The sequence below is a fragment of the Humulus lupulus genome, chromosome 7 (assembly GCF_963169125.1).
Source record: "Humulus lupulus chromosome 7, drHumLupu1.1, whole genome shotgun sequence".
Classification (NCBI taxonomy): domain Eukaryota; kingdom Viridiplantae; phylum Streptophyta; class Magnoliopsida; order Rosales; family Cannabaceae; genus Humulus; species Humulus lupulus.
Window position 1 is genome coordinate 116,318,815 of NC_084799.1, and position 13,467 is coordinate 116,332,281.

A 13,467-nucleotide genomic window follows, 5' to 3' on the forward strand; every position below is an offset into this window, starting at 1 on the left:
ATTGCGTATCTCTGATTTACACTTTTAATACCAACATCCTTGACTGCAGTCACTTGGGCTGCTTCTTCATCCGCCAACCAAGCTTTCCATTTGGCCAAGAAGGCTTCCTCTTTATCTATCAAAATATAGGTGTCAATTCTCGGGTTCATAGACCATATACGATACATGGCCATGTCCGTGGACCACTCTTTTTTGGCTTTAAAATCTTATAGGAGGCGCTTTTTTTCATCCTCGAGGATGTCATAGGTTGCATTCTTCTCCTCCTCAAGTTTGATAGTCTGCGCCTGAAGACGTTCAATCACAGCTGCCTTGCTCGTCAGCTCAGCCTTGGCAGTGTCGAAGTCTGCTATTCTTGTGTCAAGCTTAGCTTTACTAGCATCAAGGTCGGTCTTTAGACGACCAACCTAGCCTCAGAGGCTGCTAGCTTTTCCTGGGCTTCCTTTAAGGAATCCTCGACCCTGATCTGGGTTGCCTTAGCCTCGAAGACGAACCTCTCACTTGTTGCTACTTTGGTTGACAAGAGGGACCCTTGGGGTAGGAAACCAAGGAAGGCCTTAAATAAAACAAAGAGTTAGACAGACAACAAGACAATTTGATGAAATAGTTAAGACGTAAGAACACTTACTGAGAACCTAAGCTCTAAGCTCTGATCGAGAACGGTTGTGGCATCGTCACCATTCCAAAATCTCCACACCCGGAGTGTCAAGGTTGCTAGAAGATTGACCCACACGGGAGAGAAGCTAAGAGGAGAGGTTGGCTCCTAAGGCACCAACCTCATTATCCAGAAGGAATTCCTGCTCATGAGTCGAGGTCGAGAATTTGTGAACCACTTTAGGAGCACCAGTTGGCCTCTTTGCTCTGAGGCCAACGATTTTCGTCCCTTTATCCCCAACAGGGATCCTACTGGGGGTGGAGGGGGAGGTGGAGCAGTTTTAAACTTTTGAGGAGGAGTCTTAGGTTTTGGGTCTGAGGGAGTAACCAGTTTCGAGGAAGGAACTTTCTTCAAGATCTTGGCAGGAGGAGGCAATTCCTTTTTCAAGGATACGCGACCTCGTTTTCCACCATGAGCCTTGGGAGGCATCTTGAGGATTCTGTCCAGGTCAGAATCCATATCACCTACAAAACAAAAGGATAGTTATATTAGAACTGATCACATATAAGTACATTTAAATTTAGCAGGTTGGGAGACCTAACTGGAAGAACTCAAAATCCAAGAAATTTCTAAGTCATCTGAGGGTATTTTGATAACTTGAGTGGGCTCCTCACTTGGTATTAGAGCTGTAAATACGGGTCGGGCTTTTTGACACGGCACAAAACCGGCACAAGCCCGGGAGGCACGAGCACGACACGACACGAAAAAATATTGGCTTGGGCTAGGCACGACACAAAAAAATATGGGCTTGGGCCAGGCATGACACGACATGAGCTTAGCACGACACAACACGACATGCCCGAAGGCACAACACAAAAGCACGAATAGAATAGCCTGAAAGCATGAATATAAAAAGCCCGAAAACACAGCACACAAAAAGCCCGAATTAAAGCCAGAGAAATAAAAAAATTATTATTATATCATCATTTTTTAATAGTTTGTAAAAATATCATGTTTTGATGATTTTACCCTAAAATTAAGCCTAATCCAATTTCAGCCCATTAAGTTAAAGAAGGCCCTAGGGTTTCATCTCTTTCATTTCCTTTCCTCTTGGTTGATCTCTCATACACACTTTCTCTCTTAGACGCACGACACGACAGCAGGCAACAGAGCAGCTTTCTCTCTCTCTTCTCTTAGACGCATGGCAGGGAAACTCTCTCTCTCTCTCTCTCTCTTCTATTAGACGCACGGAGGGTAGCTTTCTCCCTCTCTTCTCTTAGATGCACGACGCCAGGGCTCTCTCTATTTCTCTTAGTTAGACACTTGACCAAAATAGCAAGTCGAAGGCATCGGCTACCTCACGTCGTCTCCCTCACTCACAAAGAAGAGGTCATTAGGTCACCTATGAAATGATTTTTGTGTGATTTGAAATGGTATACATCAATTGATTTTCTGTTCTATTTTGGTACTTTGTTCTTTTTTGTGTTTTGGTTCCTGGATTGTGTTTTCAGCAGATTGTATATTTCATTGTTATCTATATGAATTAAGTCATGTGTACTTACATTTTACTGATGTTACCACACAAATATTAAATACATGATCGTATATATAATTAATATAACCATACAGATGATGTTTAAGAAGTTATAAAATATTGGGTTGTAACTTAGAAATGATTTACCGATTTATTATCATCCAAAGATAAAGAAGACCATAAACAAAAATGTTCCAACAAAATGAAAAAGGACATAATATGCTACTGGGGATGATGATTTCAGTTAAGATTTATTAAGTAAAGTTTGGCGGTTAATTAAAATTTCAATGATATTTTTTGGGAGGTTTTATTAAGGAATAAGAAATTATGATATTGTGCTATGGTATTCTTTCAATTTGTTGTATTGCAGATTGTATATATGATTGTTTTTATATAGGAATTTAAGTTTTAGATAATGTTACCTTAATTGTATTGCTTATGTTGATGGGGGCACAATTATATTCTATTCTAGAACTATGTCGTGCATTCGATCAGATATTTAAGGAGCATTTAGATGGAGGGTAATATTTTATTTTTCCCCATTGTTGTATTAGATTGCTGATATTTATTCCTTTGAGCAGGTGAAGGCTGATAAATATTCAGGGGGAGCTGGTTTTCAACATCACAACAGCTCCCCCAAGGTATCTGTCTTTAGTCCTTTGTTTTCAAATGTGCCTCTTATAAAACTCATGACCTTTTTTTTTATTTTCTCAAAAAAAATTTATAATGCAACTATTATGGTTTGATTGGCTGATGATATTTGTGGTAATAAAGGATGCTATTTATATATATTTCTCTTTTTTATAGGCATTATGGCAGCTGATGATGCTAGTAATACTATTACGGGAGAAAGTACAGCAAGCATGACCAAGCGAAAGAAAAGTCAGACATCAATTGCGTGGGAGCATTTTGAGGATTTATGGCAAGTCCAAGATGAAAAACAAGTGAAAAAGGCTAAATGTAAGTATTGCAAATCTATCCTTGTTGGTGAATCATCTAAAGAGACTGACCATTTAAGAAGACACACGAGTAAATGCTTAGAGAAAATAAACTTAGGTAAGGATTCAACTTAGAGTCAACTTTTTGTTCAAAAATATGGAACATGTGTTCGTTCATGGAGTTATGATCCCCTTGTTGCTAGGGAGTGTCTGGCTAGCACAAACGAATTCACCAATTAATATTGGAGAAATCGTGTGGTTTGAAAAGTTCATTCAAAATGCATTTTTTCCACAGTTTAAGTCGATGTCTAACAACCTCTAGAAATAATTTGATCAAAGCTTATAAAGCTATGCGTGCACATTTGCTTGGTGAATTTAATACTTTGAATGATTTTGTTGCTTGCACACCTGATATTTGGAATGCTCGTTCTAAACAAGAATATGTATGTCTTATTGTTCATTACATTGATTCAGACTGGAGGTTAGAGAAAAGAATCATTGGGTTTAAATTAATGCATCATGAGCATAATGCCGAGAACATATATAATGCTATCACTTCTTTCATGAATGATTTTGGGATCTCTAAAAGATTTTTGTCTTTTACTTTAGACAATGCATCTGCAAATACAAAATCAATTGAATATTTTTAAGGCTTCTGGTTTTTCATTGAATGGTGGACTTTCTTTTCACCAAAGGTGTGCATGTCATATTATAAATTTGATTGTTAAAAGTGGAACAAAGCTGGTGGATAACATAATTGATGAAATAAGAGATGCTCTTGCTTGGATTAGTGCTTCGAATCCAAGGATTGTTGAGTTTGGACGATATTGTGTTATTGATGGTCGAAGACCAAGATAGTTTGATACTGATTTGCCAGTTAGGTGAAACTCAACTTATCTGATGTTACAAAATGCAATTGAGTATTGAGACACCATTTCTCTTTTCTACAATTCCAAGAAGGGGAAAGAGACTACCCTTTTCGACAACAATGACTGGTATGTTGGTCAAAAGTATCTTGAATTTATGAAAGTCTTTTATAATGTAACTGTTAAGCTTTCTGGGGCTTATTATCCAACTTCTCCACTAGCCATACATCACATTGTTCAAATGACACATTTATTTAAAACACATAGAGATGATGAGATTTTAGGACCACTAGTGGATGCCATGGAAGCAAAATTGTAGAATTATTGGTGTGAAATTCCTCTTTTATATGCATTAGGTCCTGTCTTGGATCCTAGAGCTAAATTACTTGGTCTTGAGAATATTACTCATCATATGGGTGTTCATTTGAATATGGATTTTACTTCAAAAATTGTTTATTTGTGCAACAAGGTGTTCAATGTGTACAATGTTAATGAGAACAAGTATGGTAGTATAACAAGCCCACAACCACCATCCCAACCAATTGAAGATGATTCAACATTTGTGAGTTGGAGCTATGTCAAACCAACTAGCTCAACCGAAACTCTTATGCCCCCTCCATCATCAAGAACTTCTAGATACAACGAGCTCAACAAAAATAATGATGATGCTTTTTCTTTAGTTGATCCGGCTACTGACAATCATAGGGAGGATTTTGATCATTTAGGTTGGTGGAAGAAGCATGCATATAGGTTTCCTGTCTTTTCACAACTAGCACGTGATGTGTTGACAATCCCAGTGTCCACTGTTTCTTCAGAACAAGCATTTAGCACTACTGGCAAAATAATTGAAGAGAGAAGAACTTATTTGTCTCTAGAATTAGTGGAAATGTTAACTTGCAATAAAGATTGGGAACAAGCTAGGAAGCATTTCCAGCATGAAGTAGAGAAGATAGATTTGGTTCATTAATTTTAAAACTTATTTACTGAAAAATGTGGTGATGGTACTGGTAGTAATACTACATGTGCCGAATCGATTGTGCCTTGATTTGTATTTTCTTTGTTTGTACTTTGTTAAAGTGAACTTAGTTAACTTATGATGGTACTCTTTTTTCTTTACCAAGATTTTATTTCATTAACTTTTTCTTGGTAAACGTTTTTAATGAGGCAATGCTTATTTATTTTTATTTTTGAATTTGGATTTTTTATTGTAATGATTAAGTAAATGTACATAATATATGTAAAAGTAAAATAGGGAAAAATTGGGCCCGAATTGAGCCCAAATTAGGCCCATATTTTGGCTGACTTAAGGCCTGTTTTTAGGGCATGAAAATAGCCCATTTTAAATAATGGGGCCCACTTTAGAAAAATGGGCTGGCATGATTTGGGCCCGGCCCGGCATGGCACACGACCAGTTTGGGTCGTGTTGGGCTTGTATATTTATATGCGAGTTGGCATGACCTGACCCATTTTCTTACACGGGCCGGCATGACCTAACCCACTTTTTTTGGAGGCACAAAAATGTGGGTCGTGCCGGCCGGGCAGGCCCACATTTACAGCTCTGCTTGGCATTGATTCCTTATTTGGCAATGTGGGAGAAAACTCGGAGAGGTCTCGCCAATCATTCGAGCCATATTGAATTCATATGCTTTCCCATAATTTGTTAATGCTATACAATTTTTAGGATTCAGCCAACCAACTATCGTCTCTATGAATCTTAAAATCTACCCCTAACTAGGTCATAAAGTTGTTCTGGGGGTCACTAAAAGAGACTAGAACATTTTGCTCCTGTTCTAAAAGGGTGGGAGACCAATTTGACATATCTAGTACCACTTTACCTCAAGTCGAGCTCTGGGATGCCTCATCCGGAGCCTCATTGCCTGATCCTGAGGATTCGCCCTGGGCTAAGCTCGAACCCTTCTTCCTCTTGTTCTTCAGAGGGCGGAGAGGACAGGGGTGTGGAACGTCTTCCCATTGGGTATACTTATGAGTCCCTGTGTCGTCGTAGACTCGCCTTCATCGAGGAGACATCATAGACGAAGCTTATCCTCGTGAAGGAGGTAATGGAGGGACCGCTGCCCATAAGGAAGCCTCAAGATCTTATTTCGATGGTCTGTCATCTCTTTAGTGGGCCTTGGGCGGTCAAAATTGGTTGTACAACATAAAAATATAACTATCCGATCTTAAGGAAAAGACAAAATTTATGTTCGAAAACTACGAAGATGTGACTTACGTAGATGTTGGAATGAGTAGAAATTGGACGGTTCAAGGCCATTCGTCCAGAAAAACTTGGTCTTGAAGTTTTGAGGATGGTTGGGGATGTTCTTGAATAGCCACTTCTCTTGAGGGCATCTCGAGAGAAAGTAGAATCCATCCCCACCTTTAGCCTGTGTAGGGTTTCTTTTCAAGCAGAAGAGATACAAAATCTCATAGGGCAAGGGCCCTTTCCATTTCATCTCGTGGTAGAGTGCCCTCAGTGCTGCTAAAACTCGACAAGAGTTGGATTGGAATTGAAAGGGATAAATACCGACCCAATCAGTAAACTCTCTAAAGTAATCATTCAAGGGCAGGAGTGCCCCAACTCGCATGTGCTCATGACTCCAAGTCGCGAGCTTGATGTTCCGATCTGGGTGGTCCTCACCTGGAGCGTGACTACTCCTCTCATGAGGTTTGGGAGCTCGATGCATTAAGTCGCCGAACAATTTTAGGCCATGGAAAAATAGAATGCCTGATATCTATCTTGTGGAGGTAATCAAGCTCTTATAGAGTTCAACCTCAAAAAATTCACCTTTGGTGGTAGGAATGAAAGATACCATAGGGGGCGATGGGAAGTTCTGGCTTGATGAGCTCTCCATGATCTCGAAGAAGAGCTTGTGAGGTTGAAAGGAAATGGAAACTTTATGATTGGGGTCTAGTGGAATGGGCCTAATTTTTGGATTAGGGTCGGGATAAACGGTTACTTGCAGTTTCCTTCTCTCTCCTTCTTTAACCTTGGTTATCTTGCGTTGGAAATGGGCACTAATGTCCTCACATTCAGTTTGTTCTTTGTACTCCCGTATCAGTCTTTGGTTGCACGTAGAGCTGTAAATACAGGCTAGGCTTTCTAGCATGGCACGAAACCGGCACGAGCACGACACGACACGAAAAAATATAGGCTTGGGCCAGGCATGACATGAATTGAAAATTGGCATGGCACGACATGACACGACATGGGCCTGAGAATGGCACGACACGACAAGCCCGAAGGCACGACACGAAAGCACGAAACGATAAAAAGCCCGATATTTTGACATTAATAATGATAATAAATTTTTATTTGTCAATTATCTATAAATTAAAATGATAATAAAAGTCTATTATTTTTCTCAATTTTATATTTTTATAATTATTTTAAGATTTGTGAGTTAAATTTTTTATTATTTATTATTAGGTATTCAAATTCTAATAATTATCTTTGATATAATTTTGTGCAAAGTATTGTTAAAAAGTATATAAAAATATCTAAAACTATAATTTAAACAAAGAAATGTAGTTGGATTGGTAGTAAGTCCATTGATTGTTAAAGAGGACGTGGAGGGTTAAATTCCCCATCCTCACATTTTTTGGCAATAATAAAATGGGCCTAAATTTGGGCCCAAATAAGAAAAGCGGGTCAGCCCGAATAAGGAAAGTTACCACCAAATAAGAAAAGCCGGTCCGACTTGGGCCTGACACGGCACGAGCACGGCACGACATGGGCCGGGCCCATGGGCCGTGCTGGGCTTACTCTTTAAAAAATGGCCCGGCCTGGCTCAACACGAATTGAAATACGGGCTCAGCCCGACCCAACCCAAATTATTCGGAGGCACGAAAAATGTGGGTCGGGTCGGGCCGGGCTGCCCACATTTACAGCTCTAATTGCACGAGAATGGAGATTCAATTTTAGGTAATGTAGGTTGGTAAGGAACAACAAGGTTGAGCCTCCACCAATTCTTCTCGAAAGACTACATCATCTAACAATAAAGAAAAATGTGAAGGTCCCTTATAAAAAAGAAGATGGATAAATTGGGAAAATATCTCAAAAATTCGAGCTTGAAGGCTCGAAATATTGAGACAATAATCTCGATGTAACTGAGCCAACAAAGGCTCGGAGTATCAAAATTATATCCACAAAACTGGGTACTTAATTTCCGATTTGGGTAATCCCAATTTTCTAGGAAAAATGGGTTATTTTTGGGATGAGTGCACTAAAACCCTATTTCTAAAACTTAATTCCTTGTTCTACATGATAACAGCGTCTCATCAATTTATGATCAAGAAAAGATGCCATTTTTACCCATTTTTTACCTTAAAAAAATTTATTTTTTTCCATTTATACCTTAGAAAAATAAACCAAATTACCCTATTTTCCACAGATCATCAAGAATAAAATCAAAAATAAGAAAAAAAAATCCCATAAACATTACCAACAGAAAAGTTATAAAGGAACTTACATAGAGGAATTTGGTGATGAAACTGAAGCATGGATTGGAAATATTTGTGAAAATAGATCCTTGAAAATTCTTCGTAAAAGGGAGAATGTTTGGGACATTGAGAAATCTTTGATATATCTTTCTTCCAAGAGGACATGCAAGAGGGAAAGAGAGTTCTGGTTTTGTTTTTGAAAAATGAAAGTGGTGAACAAAAGGAGAAGAAGGCTTTAATAGGCTTAGGCAGTGGTTCTTAAAGGAATCTGGCCATTTAAAATAGATTAATCCATGATCCGAGGGACCACGTTTAACCTCGAAAACGGGCGGCAACAATTAGAAGAGGAAGGGAAGTGGGCAGTAGAAGAGTACTTGAGTACTCTCAGTATCCATCCCTGTATTGACACGTGTCCACACTCGAGTGTGGTAGGTGGGTACGTTTTCTGAAGGAGAAGTTCATAAGTTTCCTTTTCATGGGGCTTGAAAAGATACTTTTGAGGGGGAAAAATGTTACACCCCAAATTTCAAAAATTAAATAGCAGTCTCAAGATGTAGGCTTGCAAGTGTGGAGATCAAATATGCAAAGGGGAAACAGTATGATAACTTATGCAAATAGTTAATCACGCCTAACTGTCACATCATTGAAACCCTAGCATACTGTGTAGGGTGTGAGCTTGAAGGGAAAGGTTCCCTCCGAAGGACAGCCTCGAAAGTTTGATAGATGAGGAGGCGACGTTACTGCTGTGCTAAGCTTGAAACATTTGGTAGGCTCGAAAATACATTAAGGCAACAACGTGTTCACAGTTATAAAATCCCTATAATCGTGGGCTTGGTTGAAACCGTGTATAAACAACCATATTTCTAAGGGATTTTTTTATTTAATTAATATATTTGATTGTATTTTATATAGTTATTTGTACTTCAAATTCAAATAAGATATCTTGTAACTTCCCTAAAATTAAGGGAATATTATTTTGTAAGCAGGGTCTATAAATAGCCCGGATTTAGTCATTTATGGACTACCCATAAATTGGTACTCAAAGCTTTGGTGAAACTGCTTCAAAAGCTTTAAACACAGATTACTTATTGAATAAAAGTGACTCGTGGACGTAGGTAGAGTTAACTATTGAACCACGTAAAAATCTTTTGTTCTTTCTTTTCTCCTATTTTGTTTATAAGTGCTTAATCGCTCTTAATTATTTTTAGTTGACGAAAAACGTCGCCAACACTTTATTTTTTTTGATTAATTTTTGTTAAATATATATATATTAATCTCTCTTCATTGTGAGTGATCATATAGGAGCCAAACAGAGATGTGTGATCCGATAGATATGGAGTTTGATTGGGCACCCTTTTGGATCCAAATCTTAAAAGTACCTATAATGCCCGGTTACTCCAAGAGCGTTACTGTGGACTTTAAACCGTGCTAAACCTACTAAACGAGTCATTTGGTTATAAACGTGCATCTAGTCGTTGTTAATAGGCTAAGGTGAACACTCTCGATCAAAAGGAAATGATATATTTTATTTAAAACATAAAACTCTAAATGGGCCCATAAAAGCATTTCCTCTGAGAAACACATTGGCTGTGGTGGTCAAGCGGCCGCATATGTACACATTTCCACCTAAGCTCTTCACTCAAGGCTGGGTGAGCTTTTCTTTCCCTTTACCTGCACCACATAGCACATGTGAGTAAAGGCTCGGCAAGAAAACTCATTACCGCATGTATACAATATCAATTGATGATTATGATAACCATACTGGGCTTGTAGCCCTACACAGATAATATCGAGATTCTGATAATCATGATGGGGTGTGTAGCACTAATCAGATGGTATCGAGATTCTAATAATCATGTTGGGGCGTGTAGCCTTAATCAGATAAGTGGCTGATGAGTAAGTCACGAACTTAAACCAGATAAGTGACTATGGAGTCACGAACTTGAATCAGATAAATGACTGATGAGTAAGTCATGAACTTGAATAAGATAAGTGACTGATGAGTAAGTCACAAACTTGGGCTCCGCACCCTTAGCCATGTGACGATGTAGTCACTTGGGCCTTCTGGCCCTGGCTCTAAGTAACTAGCCTTTAAACTAGACAAACTCTTTTGTTTTCATCGAACTTAAGGTCGGTCAAGAATTTCATGCTTATGTTGATAATTCTTATGTCGATTAGATCTAATCTTTTCGGCTTGCGTTAAACACGCTAATACCGTTCTTGACTCATAGGTCTCTGTCGAACTTGACTAATAAGTCACAGTTTCACAATCAATACTGACCCCATTGCCATTTCTGACTAATAAGTCTATACCATTCATAGATAAGCAAGACTGCTAAGCATTTAATATGCCATCAATGTCCATATATAGAGCACTCAACATGCCTCATCAATAACCATGCATGTCACATACTGGGTGAAGTTTTCTTACCTTTGGTTCGAGCGTGAAACAAGTTAAAAATGACCCTTGAGAACGATCAATCCTTTGATCCCTTAGCGGCCACCTAGTCATAACCAAATATGGAACTCCATTAATATAATCAATAATAAAATGTTCATGATCTAAACCACTCTCCCGGAACCTCGAATCGTACTAAAACAGTTAGTAGATTCAATCTCGAGCCTTAGGAATTGGAACCCCGAGACAAAAACCCTCTAAAGTACCCAAAATAGTACCCTGGAAAAACAGGGTAGCGAAACAACACTGCCCCCTGGTGCCATGGCACTACAAGCAGGGCTGACATGCCCTAGACAGCGCTATATCGCCCATCCTTGGGTGTTGTAGCTCTAGAACCTGGGTGATTAATCCCTGGATTTTCCCCTTCGACTTCTCCAATTTCCAATCTTCAAGAAATGATTCCAAACCTCAACCAAACTCACAAATGAACCCAAAAACCCAATCTACAAGTCCTAGGCATCAAAACCCAACCAAACTTTGCCAAAAACTTCAATTAATTCTCAACTATCCAATCCCAAGTTCCAGCTGAAAACTAATAGAAAACAGAGTATAAAATAGAGTTTCCATGGTTGAATTCTTACCTCAAGCTCAATATTAAACCCTCTTCAATGGTAGAACACAATCCTAGACCCTCAAGGCTTGATTCCCTAGCTTGAATCCTCAATTGGAGCTTCAAAATTCAAAGAGAAAAGAGAAGGGAAAGATGATTGGGAGAAGAAGGAAGAATGCTCTGTTTTGCTTAAGCTTATGGCCATCTACAACTTTCTAGTTGATATAACCCTTAGTCAAATGACCAAAATGCCCCTAGATTAAGTAAAATCTTTCAAGGCTAGCAAGGGAAAAATCGTCATTTCCCGTCCATCTCGTTAATCATAATTAATGTCCTCTAATTCCCATTATTCCCAATATTATCAAATACTAATAAATCATATCCCATTACCCTTTAATTCCCGGTAATGCAATAATCATCAAATTACCCCAAGACTCACCTCGAGCCCAAAAATTAACCTTGTTATGACCAAACTGCTAACTTGCATTCAAAGATCGTCTCATGCCGAATAGCTTGAACAAATCCACTTTATAAATGTGGCCTCATCAATAATCACCAACATGCATGAAAATATACAAATATTGCCTCAACGGGCCAAAATACCAAAATACCCTTATAATGAAACGTGGACCCACATGCATGCATTTATCATCATATAATAATATAATTCACATAAACATGCATATAATCATTTAATGGCATAATATATCAATTATGGGCCTCCCGACCTTCTAATCCGACCATTAAGCATCATTAGGGATTTTGGGGCATTACAACTATCCCCTCCTTACAAAACTTTCATCCTCGAAATTTACCTAAACTGCTCGGGATACTGATTCTGCATATCTGACTCCAGCTCCTAGGTCACTTCCTCGACCTTGCTATTCCTCCATAATACCTTAACCAAATGTATCGTTTTATTCCTGAGGGCCTTGTCCTTTCTGTCTAGTATTTGAACTGGTTGTTCCTCATAGGAGAGATCTGCCTCAAGCTCTAGATCTTTGTAACTCAAAACATGAGTCACATCAGATACATACCTCCGAAGAGCTGAAACATGAAATACGTTATGCACGGCTGACAATGTCGGTGGTAAGGCCAACCTGTAAGCCACTTGACCAATCCTCTCTAGGATCTCAAATAGGCCTACAAATCTAGGGCTCAACTTGCCCTTCTTCCCAAACCTTCTCACCTCTTTCCATGTTGGGGTTTTATGCCCTAATTAAAACCCAAATTCTTTGTAATCTCATTTTATTTTCAATAAAAGAATATAAATCATTTTTTGACTTGGTCAATCACTTTGCTCACATGTTTCATTTTCATGACTATTTGTTTAATATAAACTTCTATTAAATTCTGAGCATATAGCTAATCTTATTTAGAGTGACTTAATCACAGTGGAATATAAATATGATTATATGTTCAAAATAAGTTAGTCCTAAGATTAGTCAGTGCATAGGATTTACATTGACTTGTCAATCTACGATATGATCTACTTACACATTACAATGTTATTTTGTTTCCAGAACATTAGCAAAGTAGATAAGATCGGATGTATTTGTTACATCGGACTGGATTGATATTGACAGTGGATAAGATAAGTAAATATACCGTTATTATCTATTCTAGTCATATCATATAGTTGACCATAGGTTAATTCAATCTCAATTCTAGTATTTTTTTCTCATATCTTACATATTTTGGTATATGTTGTGCTATTTCTTAAAATTTGTGTGAATAGAAGTTCTATTGAGCAAATGTGATTGATTTATATTTTATTGATAATTTGTAGTTTTAAGTTAAGTAGTGCCCGTGTCTACTCCCATCCTTTCTCAACTTTTGATGGAGAAACTCACTGGAGAAAACTTCCTTAATTGGAAACAGAATATCAACATAGAGATGATTGGTGACAACTCCGAGTTTGTCATGATTGAGGAATCCCCAGAATGAGCATTGTATCTGCATGTTCATGATGGCATCGTCAATGCTCATGATGGCACCGTAAATGCTTGGATATCACCGTCTTTGCACATACGCGATGACACTATGAATGCTCGAATGGCACCGTGTCTGCACATTCGTAATCAACTCA